The sequence below is a fragment of the Equus caballus genome, chromosome 31 (assembly GCF_041296265.1).
Source record: "Equus caballus isolate H_3958 breed thoroughbred chromosome 31, TB-T2T, whole genome shotgun sequence".
NCBI lineage: Eukaryota > Metazoa > Chordata > Mammalia > Perissodactyla > Equidae > Equus > Equus caballus.
This window is the reverse complement of record NC_091714.1, coordinates 25436210-25463914: the sequence shown is the minus strand read 5'-3', so window position 1 is coordinate 25463914 and position 27705 is coordinate 25436210. Positions and strand designations below refer to the sequence as shown.

Below are 27705 nucleotides of genomic sequence, written 5' to 3'. Positions count from 1 at the left end.
ATGCCTGCCACAACCTCTCTCCCCTTCTGGAACGCCCTCACCCCCATATTCTGATTCAGCTGAGAGTGAAGGACAAGCAAAATACCATCTTTGGGCAAGATTGGAAGAACGGATTTTCAGTTTGCAAATTCTGGTCTGGTGACTAGCGCTGAAGATCACTGAGAACAGTGACGAGGGGAAAAACCACTGAGAAAATTATAATATAGACAGCATCAGGAGAGGAAAGAGAGTGAATTGACAGCAACAGTGGGAAAAGAGGCCTGCCACTCATGGACAAACATGTATAAAGAACTTAATTGAGATGAGTAGGAGGTAAGTGAATATTCCCAAGAGATATATTGTTTTCTATGTATGGATGTAAAGTAGAAAATTGGTATTTCTGGGTTAACCTCCCCAAAGCCAGCTTTTTCACACTAGATTTCCAGCAACTGCTAACAACTTCCACTATGCATTCAGCCAGAAGTCTCTGAAATTGGTACCAGACAAAGAAAGCCCTCAGGCATTCTCAGCAGGCCACAATATTCTGGATCAATTAACTAAGAAAGGAACAAAAGGACTAAATTGGTAAGCCAATGGTAGGACTGAGAATATCTATGAGGTTTCTACCCTGAAACAAAATAGTTCAAGAGTTATGCAATTTGTGTGAGGTTTCTGAGGAATCTTTATTTTGCAAGATTTGTAACACTATGTTATTTTGGCTGAGGTTACCATAAAAACAGAGTCATTTCAAACAGTGCAATGAAAATCTTTGCACTCTTTCTGTGTTCCAAGCACAGGGGACTACCCATCGTTCTACAAATATATCAGGCCAAAATATTTCCCTCTTTGTTGTTTCTCTCATTGGAATGTCTTTGCCCTTTTGATACCCCCTTTAAAATCTCACTCCAGAAGGCACATTCTGTGTAAAACTTCCTGCAGTTGATGAAAATAGTGTCCAGGTGTGCTCTCCTCCAGAATGCACGCATCTCGAACATCACTTCTCATGTTGTGGTGTTTACTTATCTGTCTCTCCTTCTGGACTGACGGGGAGTAGTCCCAGGGGAATGTAGAGCCCGTGCCTTGCGGAGTGTCTGTTTTTAATTGCACTGGAAAGCTAACCCTTCCGTTGGTAACTCAAACCCCTAATGAGAATGCTCACCAAACGCTTGTTGCATGAAGTTCACACCCTTCGCCTACTTGGAAGTTGTCCCTTTGGCCAGTCTGCTGAAGCAACTTCAGTGATGTCAGTTGAGCCTGTCCAGGGGGTGTTTTTGTGTGAGTGTATTCATCAGCTTCACAGGGTGTATGCCTCAAATAAAAATACATGAAAAATTTGCTTGTTTATGCAGCACATGTATTTCCAGGGAGGAGAAAGAGGGTCTGTAACTTTTATTAGATTCTCAAAGTGGTCTAAGGCCCCAAGCAAATTATACAACACTATTGTAAAAGGTGAAAAACTACAGGCTTTCTTATTGAATTCTGAAGTAAGGCAAGAACGGCCATTAGCATTAATGCATACGCATTGGAAAATAAAAGGCAGAATGTATTACTTATAATATTATGGTAGTCTACCCAAGAACAAAACCAAAAACAACAACTTGACACCAACTGAAACTTTACTAAAACTAATAGAATTTAGGAAAGTGGCTAGAAATAAAACACAAATTCAGATATCAATGAGCTTCATTTGTATTAGTAAACTCACTGGGAAATATAGTGGAAAAAATCCCAGTTCAACAGCAATAGAAATATATAATGCATAGAAATTTAATAAGAAATTTGTAAGATATCTATCAGGAAAATAATATAACTTGACTGAAAGACAGAAAGAAGACCTGATATACACACAGCCGTGGCATGCCCCTTAGTGAGATGACTCAGCATTGTGAAGATTCCAAGTAAATGGTGTAAATAACCTCAGTGTAGCTAACAATACAAATTTAAACAAAAGCAAGATAAATTTTATCTTTCAGATTAGCAAAGCTTGAAAATATGTGTAAAGGCATATTTTCTCAAACACTGTCCATAGGAATGTAAATTACTGCAACATTTTTGGAGGTAAATTGGAAATATGTAGCAAGTTTTTAACTTTTAACTTCTTAGTCTTGTTTTTAGAAACCTATCTCCTCCAGAGGTATTTACCCAAGTGATTGCGATATTGATACAGCAGAAACATTGTAAACGTTGTCAATAGGAATTGGTTAAAAAATTATTTTCCATTCATTGAGTGAAATACTGGACAGATAGTACAAGATTGTGGCAGTTCTATACATCAAAGGAAAACATTGTCCTTGAGGGGCTGGTCTGGCAGCATAGCAGTGAAGTTCGTGCTCTCCAGATCGGTGGCCCAGGGGTTCACTGGTTTGGATCCTGGGCACAGACCTATACACTGCTCATCAAGCCACGCTGTGGCAGGCGTCACAGATAGAAGAACTAGCAGGACTTACAACTAGAATATACAACTATGTACTGGGGGATTGGGGAGGGGAGCAAAAAAAAAAAAGAGGAAGATTGGCAACAGATGTTAGCTTAGGGCCAAACTTCCTCACCAAAAAAAGCATAGTCTGGGAGCAGGGGTGGGGAAAGAGCATTGTTCTGATATATTACCAAGTGTACAAAAGCGAGCTGAAGCAGACTGTTTGACATGGCTTCATTTTTATTTTTAAAAAGTGTGTGTGTGTGTGTGTGTGTGTGTGAAAATGCATGTAAAAAAGTCCAGTAGGGAATCCACAGTGGCTATCTCTGGGAGTAGAATTTCAGCATTTTCAGTTTTTACTTTGTCCATTGGCACAACTCTTCAAGACTTTTTACGACAGTATATTTCTTTAAGCAGAAACAAACATGAATATATATATTTTTAGTTGTTTAGGTTTTCATCTTATGATTGTTGTTGCTTCACCTCTATTTTCCCCACACTTAAATTTCAGGACGCAGCCCTGTGGAGGAGACCTGACTAGGTAGACCCTGAGCCCAGGGAGGATGCAGATAACATTCACTACTTCAAAGACGAGCAAAGTTAAGGATGGAAATGACAGGGATAATGACAGGAGAGGGCCTGGCACACCCCTGAGGTTTTTTTTTTTATCAGCTTTTACTGCCCTCTCTTCATCTCCCTTTTATCCTTTGCCCTCAGTGGGAGTTTCAGAATGTGTGTCAGTAAAGTTCATTGAATTCGAAATACATATATGAAAAAGGGAGAAAAGAGCCACAAAGCTACTTCTGCTTCACCAACAGAGAGACGTGGTCCTCAGAGGGCCAGTGCTGGGCAGAGCTTCTCTTAGACTGGAATTTGGAATTTCAGATTACAAGTTTTTCTCGATAAGGAAAATTACCTTCCAAAGTGAGAGAAAAATTAACTTGGAAACATCAGACGTATTGAGAGAGCCTTAGCTGTTGGTTTTCAAAGTAGTCACCACCTCCCCAGGCCTCTAGAGTTTTTATTAAAATGCTTGTTCAGAAAAGTCTCGTCAATGTGTAATCTATTAGGCACAAAGAAAATGTTCCATTGCTATCAACTACTTGAACAAACCTTATCATTTCTTTAATTTTATTGCTGTTTCGATTGCATGATTATTTGTTTCAACATTAAAGAACATTTCTGCTTTTAAATTCGCATCCGATCAAGCTCACAATGAGTTATTTTAAAACACATTCCAAATATTTTCTTTCGCCCAGCTTCATGTTGACAGGTACAATAGTCCCATCTTAGCTTCTGTTCACACACGAACACATTTTGAAACCCAATTAATAAAAGGTAGTGCCACGCAAGCTCGGCAGAGCCCAGCACCTGCTGAGCAGACTGTCAGATGTTTGCCACGGTACTTAGAGCTGTATTATGGCAAAATGAAAAAAAAGAGGCATGGGAATGAAATTAAAAACTCACAATGAAATAGTTGATTACGAAAATTAAGCCGTTTAACACAAACCCGTGCCTCTGCCTCCTCGAGGAAGCCTTGGGCCGTGGCTGCGGAGCAGAGCCAGTTAAAACATTTGTCCTCATGGCAATGACTGCTTAATTTTATTCACAAAGGATTCCTCTGGCATTCATCTAAATTTTCAGACCCCCTTTCAAATTTATTCATAAGTTTCTTCTTTCCCAGTGACCCCAACATACTTGGTGCTGGGAAAGGTTCTGTCAACAAATGCCGATCTGCACCCAGACCAGAATGCAGCCTTAGGGGTCCTGGGGCCCACTTTTAGACAGCCCCTTCTGCGGGCGGAGGGTAAGCTCTCAGTCTCCTGGGCCAGACATTTTAATTGTGAGATTTTTTTTTTAATTTTTAAAGGAGTAGGGGAGGAAAGTGTGATAAGAGAAGCTTTGAAGGAGTAGTGATGAATAGACCTGGCCCAACGTCTTCCTCCTCCAGAAAGCCGCCTCAAATTAATTTTATTCTTACACTACCATCCTTTTGTTCCGAGTTCCTCCAGCCCCTAGGTATCGGCTGGCCCAGAGTACTTCTGTCTATCCTGAGTTGTTTTTGTTTGTGGCTTTACTCCCTGAATCGAACTCCTCAGCTAGACTATGGAGACTTCCAGAAGTCTAGGGATGTGCCTTCCATTTCTTTACGCAGTTTAACAGGGCCTACGTTTTACAGGGTAAGAAGAGGAGCTCGATTAAGTAAAAGTTTTAGACTAATTTATTCATTCATTAAAGGAGTTACATTGTCCATCTTGAACAGGGGCTTTCTGGAAAGAAAAAACGTATAAGCGAATACCGTCAGCAGACCCGTTCTCCTCGGGGAGACCCTTGTCACTTTGCCTTGGCCGTGCGCTGCTCACAGCTCAGGTCCAAGGGGCCCTCTGCTAATAAGCCAATTACTGAATAAGTAGGACTAAAATTTTGATGTTTATTAGGAGTAATTTTGGTGACGTGACACAGATTCATGACACTTACACGGTTAGAAAAAATCAATAACATGGTAACGATCTTGTTCTGTAATATTTATTTATCTATTTATACTCCCATCTTGTTCTTTAAAGGACTTGAAGAGATTAATAAGATTAAGTAAAATACACCAATTAAAAGTTGTTACGGAAAAAGAAAGTAAAACACGATAAGATGCATAAAAGAGAGTCAAAATTAAGACTAAATAAAACGGGGGGGGGGTCCCTCCAAGGCTTGCGCACGCGCAGACAGCTCGGCTCAGAAACACGGCCCTTCCCAACGCGGACGGAGCCCTCAAGCTCGGAAGAGGTCGTCGGTGACCCGCGCACTGCCCCACGCAGGCACCGCCCCCAAGCGTGGACCAGGGTGGGTTTCACGAGCCGGGTCTACAGCGTTCTTCCATGCGGGCGGTCTTCACGCGAAGCGCTGCCCAGGATGTGCAATTCTCCGCTATCCGCGCTCCAAGCCCCGCAGGTGTCATCTCCCCTCGTCCGGCTGGACGCGGGATGGGTTCCAGCGTGTCTGCCCCGGGAAGGACTGCTCTCGGTGACGTGGGCTAGTTTGTGCTGTGATGACAAGTACCCAGAAACTCTTAGTGGCTTGCAGCTCCAGCGTTTCTTTCTCGTCCGCGCTGTCCGTTCCCCGTGGGTTGACGGAGGGGTCCTGCTCCTCGTAGCCATCGGGAACCCGGGCCGCGGGGGCGCCGTGCGTGCAGGGCGGCGGAGACAGGGGCAAGGAGCCTGGCAGAGTCCCCGCTGACTCTGCACACGTCTGCCCGGAACGCTGGCCACGGATGTTCCACCGCCGAGGCCAGGCAGCCCTCCAGCCAGGCCGGTCCTCCCCAGGACGGGGATGCACGGTCCTCCCGCAGGACGGGGATGCGCGGTCCTCCCACAGGACGGGGATGCGTGGTCCTCCCACAGGACGGGGATGCGCGGTCCTCCCACAGGATGGGAATGTACGGTCCTCCGCAGGACGGGGATGCGCGGTCCTCCCAGGGATGGGGATGCACGGTCCTCCCCAGGATGGGGATGCACGGTCCTCCGCAGGACGGGGATGCGCAGTCCTCCCACAGGACGGGGATGCACGGTCCTCCGCAGGACGGGGATGCACGGTCCTCCGCAGGACTGGGATGCACGGTCCTCCCAGGGATGGGGATGCACGGTCCTCCCCAGGATGGGGATGCACGGTCCTCCGCAGGATGGGGATGCGCGGTCCTCCCCAGGACGGGGATGCACGATCCTCCGCAGGACGGGGATGCGCGGTCCTCCCACAGGACGGGGATGCACGGTCCTCCGCAGGATGGGGATGCACGGTCCTCCCCAGGACGGGGATGCACGGTCCTCCGCAGGACGGGGATGCGCGGTCCTCCCACAGGACGGGGATGCGCGGTCCTCCCACAGGATGGGAATGTACGGTCCTCCGCAGGACTGGGATGCACGGTCCTCCCAGGGATGGGGATGCACGATCCTCTGCAGGACGGGGATGCACGGTCCTCCCCAGGATGGGGATGCACGGTCCTCCCACAGGATGGGGATGCACGATCCTCTGCAGGACGGGGATGCACGGTCCTCCCCAGGACGGGGATGCACGATCCTCCACAGGACGGGGATGCACGGTCCTCCCCAGGACGGGGATGCACGATCCTCCACAGGACGGGGATGCACGATCCTCCGCAGGATGGGGATGCACGATCCTCTGCAGGACGGGGATGCGCGGTCCTCCCACAGGATGGGGATGCGCGATCCTCCGCAGGATGGGGATGCGCGGTCCTCCCCAGGACGGGGATGCACGGTCCTCCCCAGGACGGGGATGCACGATCCTCCACAGGACGGGGATGCACGATCCTCCCCGGGATGGGGATGCACGATCCTCCGCAGGACAGGGATGCGCGGTCCTCCCACAGGGCGGTGCACGGAATACTGGAAACAGTATAAGTCATGACAGCCGTGCATCCTGAGCAAAACGCTCTGAAGACTTATTTTCCTCAGCTGACATTTCCCAAGATATTGGGTGACAAAACCCTCCAAATCGCATTATTTCCTGTGACTTCTTGAAATACAGTGCTCTGCTGGCAGTTAAAAATGAGAACTGTCTGCTTTCGCCGACGGCCCGGCTGGGGTGGATTGATACTGCACCCTGGAAATGCAGCAGCCATCCAGACCCCATGCCAGAGTACTCTCCTTGACAATGCTTTATTGTTTTGACAACGTGTACCCTAAATTTTCCTCCTCTGGTTACAACATATTTGTAGCTGGACTTACATGCAGCCACATACAGGTAGAATGATGATGTCTTTTATGATTCACCTTGACCTTTCTTTTGTGACTCCTCCCATTAAAAACATTCAGTGACTCCCAGTGGCATTCCTAGCATATTTGACACCTTGACTGGATCGTTTTTTATAGCACCTACCTCTCCACCCCCCCATCATGTGATGAAATTATTTTCATGTTGTAATTGGGAAGCAACGTAAGTTTTTAGTCTTTTGTTTTGAAACAACAAATAAAAGGAATGATTTTGATTTTAAAGATTACTCAAGTTCATAGCATATTTTATGCATGAACTAAAATTTGTGCTTTTCAAATAGAAATACTACACTAGCATTTTGCATTTAGACAAAAATTAAAAATTCCAAGTGATCCCATAGAATGACAGAAGCGAAGTAACTCAAGTTCTGATTCTTTGACTTATAATCATAGCTGTGTCTGCCCAGGCTGAGCTTGAAGGTTCCCAGGTCACTCTGCACTGTCTGTGGCAAGTGCGGCTGTGGCGGGGCAAACTGCGTTAACAGGGCGTTTGCCGAATTAACTTCCACAGAGAACGTAATGTTTAGTAAAGGATAGTAAATAATAAAAATGTGATAATTGAAACCTTATAATGTATTTTTAAAACTCAACACTAGTGGCAGCAATTGTTTAAAAGTTAAATTTACAAAAGATTTTTTTCGAGGAGGAGTATTCTATCACTTCATTATTTAGAATTGTAGGCACGAGGTGATGATTAAAATCAGAATGACTAGGTTTTATTACAGATTTAAAGTTCTCTACGTACATGATGCCCCCTTTTTGCTTGTACTGGGGTTTACTACTAGCACTCCCGTATTTGGACAACCAAAGGTAGCTCCCCGTTGTCAACAGAATTGAGTGCAAAGTGATGACCCTAACACAGTTCTCCTTCATATGGCCTCATCGCTTTTTAGCTTACTCTTCACTATGCCCCTCTTGTGAAAATACCCCGTCATCTAGAATAGTGGAAATATTTTACTCCCTGAACCCTCTTCCTTTTTTTAAAAAAAAATGCTTCTCTGTACCTGTTCATATTTCTCCCTCTGACAATTCAAATATAAAGAGCCCAGGTTTTAGAGGCAGGATTTTCTGGGTTTGAATTTCCTCTCTGCAGGTTATAAATTGTGTGATTTCAGGCAACTATTGAACCTCTCTGGGCCTTAGCCTCCTTGTCTGGAAAAATAACGATAAAAGCTTCATTTACAGATACTGCTGGGTTAGATGAGAACGTAAAGTATACGTGACATGGTCTCTCTAAAAAGACGATTTTTATCTTTTATCTCTCTTTCTAAATTGTACATATCCAATGCTTCCAGAGCTTTGGTCAAAACAGGTCCTCAGAGAACTTGAAGTGATTGAACTTGAAGCTACGCAAACTGCAAAGGTACACGGTATAGGCTCCCGCTCCAGCCCTTTCTGTAACTGCCCCAGCTGTGAGCCTTGAGCGTTGTTATGAGAAGAAAATCTAGGCTATTTCTCATTTGCTCTCAGTTCTTCTTCAGCTGTCAAGACCTCTCTCATTTAGAACAGCCGTGTGAGAAAACCAGGAGGCAGCAGAAACACAACTGGGAGAGTAAGTGCATGGGAATCTGGGTGAGGTGTCCATGTCGCCTTCAGAACTGCCTTAGCATCTTGAGCAGCTCAGAGGTCAGGAATGCTGTTGTCATCGGGGTTAGAGCCACGTCCTGAACAAATACCAAGTTAGGAGGAAGATGACTCAGCCCTCCGAGCTGCCTAAACCTCATACTCCTCTGATATTTTAAGAAACTGAGAGTGGTAAGCAGCTGTTAGATATCTCTGCTTCTTTGTTCAGGCAAAGCTTAGCCTGTTCCATTTGGAAAGAAAATGGTCATAATTTCCAGGCCATTTAAAACTCTCCTTTCTTAGAACTGTTACTGCACAATAACCTGGACGATACAGCTTAGTTTTATATAGTCTCATCTATTTTTCTAATTATTTCCTGATTCCAAATGGGTATTAAGTTTGTTATGGAAAGAGACCATACGTTGTATTCCTCTTACATTCTCTCTAAACTTAGAGATTAGTCTTGGGCCCATAGTAGGTGGTACATACAAACACTAATTTCATTTGTATAGGACTTTAAAATGAACAAGTTACTTCTACATCTACTCTTTCCTTTGAATTTCACTACGACCTCATAAAGTAATTGTTATTATCTCTATTTTATAGGCCAGGAAACTGAGGTTTGGAGAAATTAAGTATACTGCCAAAGATCATACAACTAGTAATTAACAAAGCCTGAATATATATACATATATATATATTCCTAAAATATATTCAGAGAATTCACAATATTTTGGGGCATCATTATTCTTCTTCTTAAAGATAAGGAAGGGTGAGCAAGAATCTGTGTGGTTAAGGAGAGCAAAAACGGTGTGAAGAATTTAAATTGTTAGACTCATTTCTTTCAGTCAACAGGCATTTATGGAGCACCTGCATTTTCTGTCATGGCTGGAGAGTGGTTTTGAACACGTATTAAAATTGAGGGAGGTCAGATACTCTGGGAGTTCAATCAAGATAACCCAGTTGATATACTAAAATGACTCAGGAGGAACTGGTAGCAACTAGCTTTTTCATTTTGGTCTCGTGCTGCAAATGGACAGCAACTCTGAAATTGATGGAAGACACTTGCCTCAATTATTATGTTATGATTCATGGATTCCTGGTGTGGAACATAGTTGAGTATTTTGTCTCCAGAGGCTTCCTCTTTCAATTATTGCTAGGCTAGAGTACGTAAACATCCTATTTATATCAACAAAGTAATAATTTAAGCAAATTAAATGTTAAAGCCTATTAAAACTGTAAAAGAACTTGAGTTTTGGTATGGGTGAGTGCAAGCACAACAAGTTAGTCTTTATTTGAGAGATTATTGAGTATGATGTGCAAACATTTTATGTTGCTTGTATAATTAATGTCCTTGGTAATTTACCACACCTTTTACTTTATTCATGAAAACTGTGAAGGATTAACTGTAAATGGAAATGTGAGGAAGTTGGCTTGATGGATCCCAAAGTAGGGGAAGAGTGGTCCAGGGAGGGGTCGGGGGAGGAGAGCGCTCAGAGATCAGCATTGCAGCTACTATTCTCTCTCAGTTTAATCCTTCTGTCCTGCTCACTGTGCATTAACCTGGAATAGATCACTGTGCTTCTCTGTTAAAAATAATGCACAGACATTTAGATTAATGATTACTGCTGCATTCAAGGTTCTGTAAATAATGATAACATTACTGTCTAGCACATTATATAAGATCACCTAAATTATAAGTAGAAGATGTATCATGTCATGGTCAAGTCTAATATATATAATTTACAGGCTTAATTCACTGTCATAAGTGTCTGTTGAAGAGGACAAGAATAATCACCCTTATCCAGAAAAATATGTGAAGCCTATGTCTTTTTCTAAATCTGGAGTTCAAGAAATTGTGCAATCCAAAGGAAAATCCCTTTCAAGGGGAAAAATGAAATCATTTGTGATTGCTCCCTCCCAGTAGATTTCATTCAGCACATCTTGTGAACTGAGCATGTCAGACACAGTGCTGAGCGTGACGGTGGTGAGGGAGGCAGGGGCAGAGGCACTGTCACTGTTACTACTAGCCCACTGCGGAAAGTGTAGAAGTCTGTCTTTTTCTTCTGGTTAGGAAGCCTCCTGAAGTGTTATTAACAATTCTTTTATTTAACTTTCATTTTGTCCTCTAAGTCTTAGGCCTTGATTTTGTTGTTGGTCTCTGTAACCATATTTAGCTAATTTTACCCTTTCTCACAGCTGTGACTACCCATCTTTTAAATATTTCTTTCTCTCCCAAGGCAGCTTTAACATTTCTTGTATCACCTGTCTTCTTTCTTTTCCATTTTTGATCATTTTCTTAGCATGACAACTTTGGACTCCATCTTGGTAATTTTTCCATCTGTTATGATTTTGTAAGTTTGTCTGCATACCTTCCACCACCATCACCTGTTGGTGCATAGAACTGAGTTATTATTTGTGCAATTATAGCTTCTCACACATTGAGAAAAGAACTTTCTTTCATTTTATTATGTTCTTTAATCCATTCTTCTATATCTATTCTCTTCCTTTTATAGATAATCCTTAGTCATTTATTGTATTAGGTTGAACTTTAAGAAATGACATTCTGGTAGGTCAAAAATGGTTGACTATCAGCAATTTCATGCGATTCAACCTAATCTGTCTTTCCAATCCACATTTGTTATTAATTATATGTATGTGAATGAAAAATGTACAATATTTTACGTGTATGTGTGCATCTCTTTCCTGACTAAATAGGTGCTGCCGCCTTTATGAAGGACCCATCCGTGTCCATATGGGCTCTTCTTGCCCTCCACCTTCTCTTCCGCTGGTGTTTGCTGCTTAAGATGCGATGGCTTTGCTGCTTCTCTAGATACTGTTTTAGATACCCATGGGTTTTTTATAGATTTTAGCTAATATTTAGCAATTGTCTATTTTTTAAATAATTTCTCTCCTATTCTCCATCCCTTAGTCTGTTTGCTCTACTGTCCTTTAGATTTGTCAACAGTATTATTTCAGATCTTCTGTTGCATTTTTTATGTTGACTGCTATAATTTTAATAGCCATTATCTCTATCATGTTTTCTGATTGTTCCTTTGTAACAGCATCTTGTTCTTGATTCAAGGATGTGATATGTTCTCTTATCTCTTTAAAAATAATAATAGCTTTATTTGTTTCTTGTTTAGTTTTCTTCTCCTTGCAAAGTCTCATTTTCCCCTGACTTGCTTCTTGTCTCTCCCATCCCCAGGGCTGGGTCATATCTAACAGTGGAGCTTGGAGAAGTTGATGGGAAGCTCTGTGCTCACAGTTGGACCCTGTCAGCTGAACTGGCTAGCCTGTTGAGAAACCTGTAAAACCAGTATCTTAAGGCCTCTCCTCTTTCTGTATCAGTTTTCCTGGAGAATAATCTTTTAATTTCTAGCCTCAATATCATAAGGTTGGCCATTAGCATCCTGGTAACGGAATCAGAAAGAGGAATGGAATTCTCAGATTCAGTATGTAAACTTGCGCTTAATTCCACTATTTTTAGTATGCCATTTAATTTTCCCACTGGACTTGGTGTCCCCTAAAGTCGGGGAATCTTAGTTTTGCTATCTCTAGAGACTTTTTAGTTCTTCTGTTTTGTAGAGTTGAGTACTTACACAGAATGTAGGAGAGTATCTGGACATCTGATTCATAAAGAGTTTTAATCAGTCCTCTTCTGTTTTGGCTCCGTTCCACATTTACCCCCACTTTCAGAGGTGCGTGGTGCTGACAATATCTAAGCATTAGGGAGCTTTCTTGAGACAAACGAAGAGTTCTCTGCTACCAGTTTAGGATTCTCTTCCTCAGTTCACAAAGTCATTTAATACTCATTCTTTTGTTTTTCATCATCCAAAGTTTTGGTGCTAGTCTTTTATCCTCTGTTCTTTCTGTCCTTATAGATTTATCCTTCAAAGATCCCTCCACCATTGTGTTTTGGGGTTTGTGGAGGGGGTGGATTAAAGGGCACACATTCATCCTCATCTTTACCTGGATTTCCTGCTGTTAGCTTTATTGTTTCCTTCTGGTTTTCTTGGTTTCTTTGGTCACTCTTTTACTGGTGCATTCAGCAATCACTTAACTCATTTATTTAAAGCTTTCTTGGTTTCTGATAAATGTATTTAAAAATTAAAAATTTTCTCTCAGTACTACTTTACTTCCAGAATTTGGTCTACATCTTTTCATTGTTATCTAACTGTAAATATTTCACAATTTTTCTTATGTTTTTCTCTTTAGCCACAGCATGTTTTTAATAATATATTCAACAGTTTCCAGTAACATGGAGTTTTGAAAGCTATCACTTATTAATTACTAATTGTATTGCATTGTGGTCAGATCAAAAAGGCTATGCGATATGAATTCTCTGGGGTTTGTTGAAGCTGTTTTGTGGCCTCCTGCATGGTAGAGTTTCTGGATAATCCATGTGTACCTGGAGAGAAAATGTGCCCTCCCTGTTTATTGGGTAAAAAGATTCCCAGGTAGCTATAAGGCAAGTTATTCATCCTCAAGTCTTCTTTATTCTTGATTACTTTTTACAACTGCTTGGTTCCCTTATCCTTCCTAAAATCTGAAAGCCTCACTTTTTGGTGTTGCATCTGTAGGATTTACAGAAAGAGCCAGCAACTGTTTCAAACTGGACTGGTTCTCCATCCTGTGAGTTCGTCGGCTTCCTCTTCCAGTTCATTAACACAGTGCAGTTTTGGCTGTTTGTATTTTTCCGCTTGGCTGTTTGCTGCAGGAGGGCTCTGTTCCTTGTCTCTGTTCTTTAAATCGTCTCTTCTTCTTCTGACGTGTTTTCAGAGCAGCCTCAGTGTCAGGCACAGAGACCTCTTAGAGTTCATCCTCCCAACATTTTTAGAATTAAATTAGGTTAAGAGATGGTCCTGTCTAGACGATTCTTACATTCTGAAATCAAATAAACAGCAGCAGAGAGAGAGGAGGACTTTACAGAGACTCACGTCAAATATTTTACAAGTAGAAAGACTGAGGCTCAGAGAAGTAACTTTTCTAAAATTCGGCAACTAATTATTCTATTTAGTATATCTAGTTAGTGAATATGGTCTATTAACACCTTTCACAACTTGGAATTGGGGACAGAAATATCTTCACAGACCTAATGATAAAATATGATGATATTTGTGAATGTGCATTTTAAGCAATCAAGTGTTTTGCAAATGTAGGGAAATTTTATTATAGTTCGGTACAGTTTTCACGATAGCAGAATTCTTCTGAATGCGTGATGCACACATTAACTATTATTCCTGTTAATATGTATCAGACACATTGTGAAGATTTCCTGTCTCAGAAATGATCAAATATCCTAGCTCTCAGGACTTCCTGTTAAGTAGAGAAGGCACAAATGTAAAAGAGAAACTCTGTAGAGTGAGGTGGTGCTCAAGGAGAGGAAAGCTGGAATCAGAGGATTTCTAGTGAGGGAGGCCACCTCTCCCAGGAGGCCAGGGGGCTGCACAGAGGACAGAGCGTGCTCTCCAACACCTCTGAGTCGACACTGCATCCCTTCCTTGAAACGACTCTCTCTCCTTTGTTCTTTGACGAACGTCCACAGGAAATCGCAAGTCTCCTGGTATTTCTACAGAATAGCGTGGGAGTGGAGATGTGGCAGAAAATAAGGTTTCAGAGTTAAGCTGTGCTTAGTCTTTGGAGAGCCTGTGAATATATATCTTGCAGAAAATGGGAAGCCATTGGAAGGAAATATGTATGTGTAGCAGCAGTGATGCTAAGTGTATGGAAATACCGTTGGGGTTGCTGTTCCTTCTTGTTCATGGTTGTTCCTCTTCCCTGCACTGCCGTTTTCCTGGTGAAGCTGAAATTTGAGTGAGATGCCAAGAATCCGTGTATGGAGGAAAGGAGAGAAATTTTGTGAACACTCTGAGAGAAATTTAGGGGAGTCACTTATGTTCTCCAGACTTGTCAACCTCTCAGCTTTCTTTCAGAAATTTTCCTTTATCTTCTCTTCTCTTGCTCCTTCCTTCCTCCTTCTTTCTTTTTTCTCTCTTTCTACCCCACATTATTTCCGTCCTTCTTTCCTACCTTCTTCCCTCCTTCCTGCTTTTCCTCTTTCCTTTCCTCTCTCTCTCTTTTCTCGTTTTTTTTTTGTTTTTTTGAGGAAGATTAAGCCTGAGCTAATCATTTTGCTGAGGAAGATTGGCCACCAAGCCTCCTCTTTTTGCTGAGGAAGACTGGCCCTGAGCTAACATCTGTGCCCGTCTTCCTCTATTTTATATGTGGGATGCCTGCCACAGCATGGCTTGCCAAGCGTTGCCATGTCTGCACCTGGCATCCGAACTGGGGAACCTTCGGTTGCAGAAGCAGAGTGTGCAAACTTAACTGCTGCACCACCAGGCCCACTTCCTTTTCTCTTTTTTTCTTTCCTTCCTCCCTTCCACACAGGGCCTAACTCTATATTTTTCTTCCCTTCTAGTAGTTCTTCTTGGATGAAGATGAGGTTCCAGCAGCTCACCCTCTGTATCCATTGTTCTCTGGTGAGCCCTGAACTAGCCGAGGCTCCTTCCAGCCTGGGGCAGAGTCAAAATTCTCAGCACCTTGACTCAGAATTTTTTGGTATTTCAGTAGCTTATACCTAATTTATTCAATGGGTGGAGAAGTCAATTTTCAAACAATGAAATCATTTTCAACCCAAATAATTACTTTTCTCAATCATTAAACCGGAGAAATTTCATAAGCAGTAAAATGTTAAAACACTAATGATTTTTCATGTTGGTTTAAAAATCCCTTGCCTTTGCATTGCTGTGATCACGTGTCCACCCAGAACGGCAGCCTTTCGTTTGTTTTGTTGTTACTGCATGTGCTTCTGTAGTTAATTACAAGTGGTAGTGGTGACTTGGTTGTTGTTCTGAGTTTGTATTACATTTTATATTGTTTTTTGTTTTGTGTTGTTCCAAGTTTGTATTACAGTTCTTTATTTCTAATATTACTTCATCTCTTTTCTCTGAATTAATCATGTTTGCATTATAACATCAAAGCAACAGAAAATTTTATTTTCCTACAAAATAATATGAAATTAAAATATTATACAGTTTAAAATTGTGAATGTGTTAATTACTTTCAATTTGCTTCCTTTAATAATTTTAAGGCTATTCTTCTATTTCCTTCTTTAAAGTTCAGAAAGTCCAGCAGTGTGGCTTTGTGTGTGTGTGTGTGTGTGTGTATGGGGAGAACCTTCCGGCAACTGGTAGGTGTGAAGTGATTCATCCAGCTTGCGAGTAGGCAGCACCAGAACTAGAACTCAAATCTCGAGTCCTAATGCATATATCTTTTCTCTCCACTGTTCTGCCTTTCATATAATTAACATCCTCCATCAATCGCCTTGGTTTCTGAAAGTAAGTAAAATAATTCCAGGCTGTAAATCTAGTCCAGCATGAAAGTTATGGAGGCACAGAACAGGGCAGGTGGAGAGCATTAAAAATTTTGTAGTCACAAGGTGGTCTTTTATGTCTGGTTGGGCATCAAGGTACAAATCATGGAATTTACAATAACACAACTTATCAATACAAATATTCAAACAAAATTACAAAATGTTTCATTGGGTCAAAGTGATTTTTGGAGACCTTATGGGGTTGGTTTGTCCACCCCATTCCTCTCATGAATTAACTATAATAATGAAGCTCATTTTCTCTAGATCATAAAATGATGGAAGTGGAAGAGCTATGATAGTACAAAACTTTTCCAAGTAGATGAACACCTAGCTTGTTTTTGAGAGTATTCCATAATCTACTAAAATGAACTTTTAATTCAATTCCAGTAGACAGATACTTCATTAAGCTCTTACAGAGATCAGAAAGATATGGTCTCTGAATTTTTCCAGAGAGTTTAAAATCTGAAGAAATGAATAATCAATACTTATAGGTAGATTATGGTAATGCTCATAAAATACATATTAAAAACCCATGTTCTGGGAAATCTGAGTGATAAGGTCATCTGTAGGTTAGGCACATCAGGAGATGCTTCCCAGAGAAGGCATCAAGATGAACACTGAAGGATGTGTAGGAGTTCAAGAGGGAGGCCAGGTGGATGGGCTGGAGGTGAAGCACATGTACGGAGCAAAGGGCTGTATCTCTAAGGCATGTGACCTGATCAGGGAGGGGGCATAGGTCACAAGTAAGGAAGTCCTGAGGGAAAATCTGCACAGGGAATAGAGACAGAATGGAATCAATCTTAATTCCAAAGTGAGAATTCGTAAATTATTCTCTAGGACATTGCTGGGTGATCAATGTATGCTTTCAAACCAAAGAATAAAGAGATGAGAACAATACTTTGGCATGACTGACATGCTGAGCTGTGTAACAGGACTGAGGGGATGTGACTGGAGGCAGGGAGGGTGGAGCAGGAGCTGTGAGGAGGGTGCTGATAGAAAGGGGATTTGGAGGGAAGGAGATGATGGCAAGAGATTTCTTGGACTTGCCAGCTGATTTGATAAAAGAGGCAAAGGAGATGAAGTAAAGAAAAAAGAGACCCTCTCCCCAGAGTCTGTGTCTGGTTGACTGGAAGCATGGTGCATGGTGCTTGGTGGCTGCACAAGACGAGCAAAGAAGTCTGAGGAGGAGCTTTTGGGTTGGGGCGAGGGGTGTGGATGGTGAGTAAAAGATGGCTTTACATCTAAACTAAACGCCTCATGTGTCAGCTTAAACTACCGGACAAATAAAGGACTTGGCACCTGACCCTGTGTTTTCACAGGGCTGGTGTGATTGTTTGTGCTGCCTTTTGCTTATAGTCTATATTTTATGAGCATGTACTCACTGAAAAATAACCAGGCCTATCTTGCAGTGTAACAATATTATAATTTCCTGAGCTGGAAAGCAACATCAACAACAATAGCAATAACTTTGACAGCAGTCACAACAACCATAAAGGGAACATCCTGCAAGAGTGGGGGTTTTGTAGCCTTCTGTGGCTCACCACCACATGAAACACTCCTCATTAGATTGCTTCCCGCTCGTGACTCCATGCCAAACTTCAGCCCGCTCAGGGTCAGAACTTGTGGGGGTGCCCCTGCTCCATTGTGTGTGCTGCGCGGCGATCAAAGCATTCTTTCTCCTTCCTCGTCCACCTCTTCTCCCTACTGCTTGTCTGCCTGCTCCTGCAGGGGGTCAGGCTGGCCACATTTGCACATCTCTGTGCACAGCCCTTTTATACAAAGTTTTCTTTGTTAATCAGGAGAAGTAAATGCAAATCCTCTCTATGTACAATGAAGTGCTTTGAGAAGAAGGTGTGACAGTGATATAATGACCTGGTGAATTTTCAGACAAGGAGGATCAAAATATCCCTGTTTTATTTTCCAGAGATTAGTACTTGAGAGATCTGTGTGTGCGTGTGTGTGTAGATGTGTGTCTTTTTGTCCACATCTTCCTCTGGAAAATGATGTCACTATGCAATAGTTCTTGAATTCTCTCCTTTTCTGTGTCCATATCTGAATCGTCCTTTATATTTGATTGTCAGTGCAGGAAGGTTTGGTTGTCGTTGATACTGCAGGATATGTAATCTATGCCTTTGGCCGATTAATGGGCTTTAATACCTAACTTTAGTGTGCTACTCTTGCAGCTCCTGGCTAAGGTCGAGACGTGTACGTGGGCTCCGTCTCTGTCATCAGTCATGAAGCCAAATTAAACTGAAGCATAAGCATTGCCCTCCATCATGTTTATCTGCAAGATATTAATAAAAACACGGTGGCTGTTCATTCCATTTTTCACTTTTACTTGTCATTACCTTGTTGCACCAATCAAGCAAACAGATGGTGATCACTTAATTGAAGTACAGGTAAGTTACAAGGTGGTCTTTTGAACAACCCAGAGGCCTTTGGGTATGGCTTATGCTTGAAGACCTTCTTGGATGACATACTAGGTAGTTATTAAGCATTTTTTTAAGAGCTGTGAAGAGGTCTGTGTTGTGTTTTGTTTAATTTCTCTTTCTTCTGTTAGCAGAGTGGAATCAAGAAGGTGGGTGCTTTATTTGACCTCCACTCCGTGGGAATAGTGACTATAATGGGTTTAATTAACTACGTAGTATTGATGGAATTAGTTATCCTGGTGATTCTATTTCTTTAATAAAAGCACTTCATTTGAGATGCATTGCTGTTCTGCAGAGGCTGAGCTTTACACCTATATTTCATAACTGTCTGGACGATGGAACCATGTGCACGTTTTACCAACAGCCCTTGAGAGAGGTTATCTTGCATGGCTTAAGGTAATTGAGAACTAATGATTTTGCCCCCTGGTTTCAGGCTCGCTCACTGCAGGGAGCAGAAAATGGTGGGGGGAGGGGTGCTGCTCATTCTGTGTAAACTGAAAGGGAGGGAGAAGGGCTGTGTTTGGGAAACCATATGCTCTTAGAAACTGTTTCTCTTTAAGCTAGCAATCAGAAGACAGTAACACCAGAGGGAATTGGGGGTGTTTAATCTATGGGTGGACTGCATAAATACATCGAAATAAATGTACACAGGGCATAGAGACATGTGCTCACATTAACAGGAATCCTGGCTATACACATGGCTATTAACAACCACGCTGTCCATTTCAGTATTGAAAGTAGATCACTGCTTAAATTTGGTCAGCAGGTGACTGGCAATGTCCCTTTTGCCTGGCAGTGGACAATGAAGTCAGACTATATGAAAAACTAGGACAAATATAAAAGAAGAAACACATAATGCAAAAACTTCCATGTAAACATGTCAATAATAATATCACAAGAAACCCCGAAGAAGAACAGAACAAAAGCAAAAAGATTATCTAGCTGTGTCTGGACCTGTCTGCAATAAAACGTCCTGCCTGAACCCCCTCAGTCTCGTCTCTGTTCAAACTTGGGTAATGGAGGGGGAGGGGAAAAGATGGGGGTGAGAAAGCCAACGGTGCGGTTGGAGAGGGGTTTAGAAACCTAGCTGAAATAGATTCTGCTGAGAAATAATAGGTTTTGCACAGAATCTCTTTTGCAGCTAGAAGTGCTATTTCTTTTCCAGTCTGTTTGATTTGACTCTTCTTTTTTCAGAGATGTGCTCTCCCTGTCACCTCTTCCTGCAGCTCTTTATCCTGCAGTACTGCATCTCCCCTCCCTGGCTCCCTGTCTAGAGACAGACAGCAAAATCTTTACTGCAGGCATTTGACTGCTTCCTGCAGCACAGGAAGGAGCGCTGTGGGTCATCCTAACAGCCAAACCCATAAACAAGCTCTGTGCAAAACCAAACAAGTGGAAAAGAAGTGCCTCAGTGAAGGTACCTGCCAACGAGACTTGTTCCTTGGCTGCGAGGGATGCTCTGGAAAAGCCTCCATCCCTCATTAAATCAATAAAATCAAGTGTCCTTTATTTTAAGCCTCTTCACTGTAATCCAGTTGCAAGGAGAGGGGCCCAGGCTTCTCATCTCATTGTTTCAAAATAGATCGTTTGGTTGGCATTGACAAAAGGTTCATTCCTTTACCTTTGTGGAAATGTCAGTAAAAAGGCAGGTGCTGGGCATTCGGACTCTTTTGCTCAGTGGAAGAAAAGGAGTGTGTGTGTGGAGGAGGGGAATCTGTGACAGGCTGACTGCATGCACTGAAGCTTTCTAAGACGTTGTTTAGCTGAGATTGTGCAGCAGCGAGAAGAGAGGTGGGATCTATTGTGTGCAGCTGCATGAATCACCGGATTGAAGTTTCACGGCCTCAGATCCTCTTTTATACAGTGAGGGGAGATTAAAGCAGGGAGCTCGTATGTCACAAAATAGAGGTACAATGCAGTTCTGGCTGCTCAGTGCACTCAGCCAGCATTTGATCCAAATTTAGCCAAAGGGAAGGAACGAACGTGTGCTGCTGTCAGCTGGGGAGGTGACAAATGTCGGGCTGTAATATCCAAAATTCCTTTTCTGTTTCCAAAATGTCATCTCTCCTTTGTCAGCTTCATTATGATCGAATCTATGTATAGTCACAGACCAACTGGAAACAAACAAAAACACCCAAACCCTAGCTAAATTATTCTACACCTGCTTCTTTCTAAGCTGTGTAATTGATACTGAGCACAAAGAAGTTTCTATCTAGGACTCACAACCTCATTTATTTAACAAGTATTTGCTGAATGCTGTAGCACATTCTGGAAGCTGAAAGGGACACACAGGGAGTTGAACACGTATCTTTCCACTCTCCAAAATCTTGCAGTCACATTAAGGAGATCAGATAGACAGACGTACCCATAAACACATGCTCTCGGGAACGAAGGCAAAGGAGCATTTTGTTAAAGGACTAAATAAAGGAGCGTAAACAAGAAGTGCTATAGCAATTCAGAAAAAGCGAACTATGAATAATTGTTTTTTCAAAACAGAATAGAGAAAGGGAACAATTATGTTTGGAGTACTAAGCCCTTTTAGGTATCTTACAAGCTCCACATCATGTAACATAGAGTGTGCCTATAGTTGTATTATTATCATACCTATTTAATAGACAAGGAAATGGAAGCCCAGAGAGAGAATTAATTACCCAGAGTCACATAGTTGATAAGAGGCAGAGCAGGAATTCAAGCTCCCGTGCATCTCCAACCTGTGGGGCAAGGGAATGAAAGCGAGATGCTCTGAAGGAGAGACCAACCTGGGCTCTCTCCCTTTCCCCCTGGCTAAGTGAATTCTCCATCTATCCCAGCTGAAACTTCCATGCTCTTGTCTGTTTCTGTTTCAACTGAATTACCAGCTCCTTTCTCTGTATTTAGATTTCCTTCTTTGGACAGACCTCACGTCAAATCGGTAATAAAACTTTACTTCTAGAGGAGATCATACTGCTGGCTTGTCTAAAGTCAAATGGGTTACTAGTGGTAGACACGAGACACATTTGTCTTGAAGCCCAGCCCAAAGTTCTCCCTGCTAGCCTCTGCTGCCTTTCTTCCTCCATGCTGATGTTCAACGTTTACTCCTAAGACCTAGCAAATTATCATACCCCTACTGGATGCTTTTCTTTTTGCTTATAAAAGAAACCTCAAGGAAGTCAGAGACCTATGCAGCTCCAGCATCTGCAGAGTCAGGGACTCCAGTTACAAGTGAGCAGTCACGTCTGCTCAAGGACACTGCTGGTCCTCTCTTTTTGAGACTCCCAGGGGCTGTTCCAGGCCTTCTCTCTTTTCATGTCCTCAATGCAACTGGTAGATGATCTCACTTTATATCTTAATGAGAATATTGACATCACCTGACCTGTGATCCCTCATTTCACCTCAGTAATAGCTACTAACTCCCGCTCTGAGCGCCCTTACTGCCCGGCCCAATGCCAGAAGAGCCGCCCTCACTGGCTTTCTCGAACTGAGTAGGGTCACTGAGGATTGACTTTAGGGCTTGTGTCCTTCTTAAGCTTTCAAGGTTTCCCCCATTCTGTCTCAGAAACCCAGGTCCCAAACCACTGATGTGTTCTTCCAACAAAATGTGAACTGAGAGAAGAGCCCGAATAAACATGGAATTGTAAAAATCTTTAAGGCTTAATATGCTATTTCTCTTAATACATAAGTTTTTTTTTTTTTTTAATAGGAGAAAGAATCCACATGTCGAAGGAACACATTTATAATTGTGGGATATCAGGCACCACTGACAGTGACTAAAGAAGTTTGGAGGCATCGGTGCTCAGATCTCATCTTCTCCTGGAGTGGGCCATCTCTGTCTATTCCTGGACAGTCTGCCCTGCTTATCAGCTCACAGCTAAATCTTCCACCTGAACAGCTTCTCCCATCCTCATTAACTCAGGACGGTCGCTGTGCTCAGGATCTTCTGACACTTTCTCTGGCTTTTTTCATCCTGACTTCTCCACGTTCCATGGGTATCTTCCCCTTCACTTTCAAGGATACACAAGTTCACTCAACTTGATAATTCTTCATTTGGTTCTGTTGCATACTCTAAGAAATCTGTCAATCTCCTCTCTTTTACTGCCCAAACTTTTAAGTGTATATTATATACGTCCTCTGCCTCTATCTTTCACTGCCTGCTCATTCTTTAAAATTTTGATTAAATTTTAACTCAACAAAACTTCTTGTGGCAACATCCTAAGTCTTTACTCTTCTTGATGCCTTTTTGAAATTCAATTCTTCTAACAATCCCTTCTTCTAGAATAATCATTCGCAATCTTATCAGACCCTCAATTCCTTTTAGCACAAATACTTGTGATGCTGCCCTATCATTCTGTAATGAAATGCGTTGACAATATAACTTTACTCACAGAATTTTAATAGTTCTGTTTAATGCCTTAACTGTATATACATGAGAATTAAAGGAAACATTTCTAATGAAACAATATGCATCAATATATGGAATCACCATTAATAGAACAGATACAGATGCAGATTGATACAAATGTAATTCAAATACCATGAGCAGCACTGCCCTCAAAAATAGGAATGTATGAACTGATGAACAAGATTTGATAAAGACTTCAAAGAAATCAAAATAGAACGGGCTGGCCCCGTGGCCAAGTAGTTAAGTTCTCACGCTCCGCTGCAGGCCGCCCAGTGTTTAGTTGGTTCGAATCCTGGGTGCGGACATGGCACTGCTCATCAAACCATGCTGAGGCAGCGTCCCACGTGCCACAACTAGAAGGACCCACAAGGAAGAATATACAACTATGTACTGGGGTCTTTGGGGAGAAAAAGGGAAAAAAATAAAATCTTTAAAAAAAATAAAGAACAATGTAGTAGTTATATTTCTAGAGAATTCAGAGTATTTAAAAACATGGAAAACCTTTGTGTTTGTATGAGATAAGTTAGGTCCTAGACTGAAATAGTTTTAGACATTGTTTTACATATATGAATTTCCATGAGTCATTTAAAAGTTTGTTTGGTGAAGACAATTCCTCATTCTGTGGGACCGTCTCATACATTGCAAGGTGTCTAGCATTCCTCCCCCCACTTTCACCACCACACACAGTGTAAAAATATCCTCCACTATTACTGTCAACCAAAAATTTCTAAAGTACCCATTAGTGGTTGGTGTGGTACATCTTAAGAACCAGTATTCAGATTATCTCATCTTTGGCTCAAGTGGCATTTTTCTTTTTCTTTCTGCGTCTCTGATCGCTCTTTTTCCTTTGGTGAGCTATTGTCACTTTTCTCCTTTGCACATTTAACTGTGGACTTTCTTCAAGACAGGGTCCTTGGGCATCTATTACTCTCTCTATCTCTCTGCTTCATTGAGACATAATTTATATGCAATACAATTTTAAATGTACAATACACACTTACGTGTATATAGCCGTCACCACAATCATGATACAGAATATTTCCATCGCTCCAAAAGTTTCCTTCTGTGTATTTATGCTCAATCTCTTCCCCACAAACCTAGCAAGTGCCAAACACTAATCAGTTTTCAGTTTCTAGGGTTTCACCTGCTACAGAATGTCATATAAATTGAATCATACAGGATTTAGTGTTTTAGGTGTGACTCTTTTAATTTAGCATAATGTTATAGATATTCGTCCACGTTGTGGATGTATCAGTAATTTGTTGCCGGGTAGTAATTTGTTGATAAATAGCATTCCATTGTATGGTATACCAAATTTGTTTATCCATTCACTCACTGATGGACGCTGTGGTATTTGCAGTTTTGACCTTCTATGAATAAAGCTCTTCTGAACAGCTCAGAAATATATTTTAATTTCTCTTGGGTATATAGCTGTGAGAGCTACTGTTGGTACATATTATAAGTATATATTTTCATCATAAGAAACTGCCAAAATCTTTTTCAAAGTGGGTGTGCCTTTTTGCACTCACACTAGCAATGTATGAGTTTTAGTTTTTCTACATCCTTGCCAACTTCAGGTATGGTCAGTCGTTAATTTTAGACATGCTCCTGGGTTTATAGTGGTGTCGCATGGAGACTTTAGTTTGCATTTTTCCTAATAGTTACTAGTGTTGAGCATCAGTTCATGTATTTATTTTTAATTTGTTTTTTGGGGGATGAAGGGGAGAAGTGTCTGTTCCTATCTTTTGTTCATTCTCTAATTGGATTGTTTGCCTTATTACTGAGTTGTATAAGTTCTTTATATATACTGGATATAAGTTCTCATATATGAAGTATATGTTTTGAAAATATTTTCTGTGGCTTATTTTTTTCTTTTCTTTGCAGTATCTTTGGAGGAGAAAAATGTTTTATAACATTGATGACGTCTTCTTTGCCAATTTGTTTTCTTTTTATGCTTCAGGCTTTTTGTATCTTGTATGAAATTTTGCCAATCCCAAGGTCACAAAGATTTTCTTCTATATTTTTTCTAAGAGTTTTATAGTTAGTATTAGCTTTTAAATTTAGGTTTATTATCCATTTTATGTCTATTTTTATATCGCTCTCCTGATTCTTGTAGCTTTATAGTAAAACTTGCAGTCAGGTACTGTGAGTTCTCCAACTTTGTTCTTTCATATAAATTTTAGAATTGACATCAATTTTTACAACACAGCCTGCATTGATTCTACAGGACCATTTGGGGAGAATTGATATCTTAACAATCTTGAGTTTTCAACCCATGAACACGTTATACCTCTTCATTTATTTAGACTTCTTTATTTTCTCTCAGCAATTACGAGATTCAGTGTACAGGTCTTGTATGTATTTTGGGAAATTTATTCCTAAGTATTCATGATTTGGGATGCTATTATAGATAGTATTTTTTAAAATTTTAATTTCTAATTACTGGTTATTAGTATATATATAAATACAATTAATTTTTTCTTTGTTCATTTTGTATCATGCAATATTTCTAAATTTTCTTGTTAGTTCTAGGAGCTTTTTTTAATCTATTCTTTAGAACTTTCTATACTAACAATCACGTCAGTTGTGAATAAAGACAGCCTTATATCTTTCTTTCCAATATGTAGGTCCTTTATTTCATTTTCTTACCTTGTTGCATTGGCTGGGACTTTCAATACTGAATATTGAAGAGAAGTGGTGATAACAGACATCTTTGCCTTGTTCCTGGTATTAGGAGGAAAGCATGCATCTTTTTGCCATTGGTTATGACTTAGCTGCAGGTTTTTCATAGAGGCCTTTTATTAGGTTGAATAAAAATCACAAAAGGGTGTTGAATTTCATCAAATGCTTTTTTCTGCATCCATTGAGATGATTATATAATTTTATCATTCTTTTAATAAGTTCTTGGATTCGATTTGCTGAAATTTTGTCAAAGATTTTTCATGTATGTTCACTAGGGATATTGGTCTGAAGTTTTCTTCTTAATATCTTATTATCATATTGCTATCAGAATAATACTGGCTTTATAAAATGAAACTGCTCCCCATTCTATTTTCTGGAAGAGTTTGTGCGTGATTGGTATTAATTCTTCCTTAAATGTTTGATACAATCAACAGTCAAACCACTTGAGCCCAGCATTTTATTTTTTGGAAGGTCATGATCTAGGAACTTAATTTCTTTAAAAAATAACATGGCTGTTAAAATAGGTTATTTATTATTATCTTCTTCCTTGAGTGAGCTTTGGTAGTTTTGTGTCTTAAGAACTTTGTCTTTTTCAACTGTGTCAAATTGGTTGGCTTGAAACTGTTCATAATGATTTTTTATTACCATTTTCATGTTTGTTGGCTCTGTACTGCTGTCCCTTCCTTCTTTCAGGGTAATGATTGCTTGTGCCTTCTACTTTGTTTCCTGAATTGCCTTGCTAGATGTCTATTAATTTAAATTGATATTTTCAAAGAACCAGTTTTTGGTTTCATTTCATTTTATTGATATTTTTCTATTGTTTTCCTGTTATTTTTTCTTCTTTTCTCTGATCTTCTTCATTCCCTTCCTTCTGCTTACTTTTGGAGGAATTTATTCTTTTTCTAATTTCTTAAGGTGTAAACTAATAACACTTATTTGAGACTTCTAATATAAGCTTTCAATGCTATAACTTTCTTCTCATCATTGCTTTATCTAAATCCCACTAAATGTTGATATGTTGCAATTTTCCTTTTCATTCTGATCAATATGTGCTTTCATTTCTCCTATATCTCTTTAACTCATTGGCTATTTAGAAATTTTTTTTAGTTGCCAAACATTTGGAAAATTTTTCAGATGACTTTCTATTATTGGTTTCTTGTATAATTCTATTGTAGTCAGAGAAGTACTTTGTATAATTTCAATTTTCTTAACTTTATTGAGACTTGCTTTATGGTCCAAAATATAATCTATAATGGTGAATGTTCAATTTACACTTGAAAAGAATATGCATTCTCCTGTTGGACAGCATGTTCTATAAAATTCTTCCAAGTTGTCTGGTTTCGTAATGTTGTTCTCATCTTTTCTATCATTACTGAGTTTTTGTCTACTTCTATTAATTACCAAGATCAGAATGTTCATATCTTGAACTATATTTGTGGATTTTTCTATTTCTTCTTTAAATTCAACAAAATTTTTTATTTTATATAGAAACAACTCAGAACTTAGGATTGTCATGTTCTCTTTATCATGAAATATCTCTTTTTACGCTTGGTTATTTCTTTGTTCTGAAATATTTATCTGACATTAATATAGTCCTTCCATTTTCCTTCGATTAGTGTTTGTATTATGTATCTTTTCCTATGCTATTAATTTTAAATTCTCTGTGACTTTATATTTAAAGTAGGTTTATTATAGACAGCATATATTTGAGTGTTGCTTTTTTATCTTATCTGACGTATTTGTTTTTTAGCTGGAGCATTTAGAGCATTTTCATTTAATGTACTTATTAACATGATTAAAATCATCTTGCTGTTTGTTTTACTTGTGATTCGTCCTTTTTTTTTTGCTTCCTTCTATTGGATTAATAATTTTTTGCGATTTTCTTTTCCACCACAGACTGATTGGAGAAGCTTCTTTAATCATCTTTACTGCAAGTCTTTGGCATTAATTCTCTCAACTTTTGTTCATCTGAAAAAGCATTTCATTTTTACTTTTGAAAAGTATTTTTGCTGGGTATAGAATTTTAGGCCAACAGATTTTTTTTTCCCTTTGAGAATTTTAGTGTTATTAAAAAGTCATTGTCTCCAGGCTAATGCTGGTTT

The 27705-nt window shown here is 40.5% G+C and overlaps 1 long non-coding RNA gene across 2 annotated transcripts; it reads left to right on the top strand.

Annotated features, from left to right (window-relative positions):
• Positions 1-24296, top strand: LOC138921666 (uncharacterized). 2 transcript variants are annotated; one of them, XR_011434437.1, is made up of 4 exons: positions 1-312; positions 18298-18513; positions 18839-18939; positions 22223-24296. It is a non-coding gene; the product is annotated as an uncharacterized lncRNA (long non-coding RNA). The 2 variants fall into 2 exon arrangements; XR_011434436.1 differs by lacking the exon at positions 1-312 and adding an exon at positions 8264-8725.
• The last annotated feature ends 3409 nt before the right edge of the window (positions 24297-27705 follow it).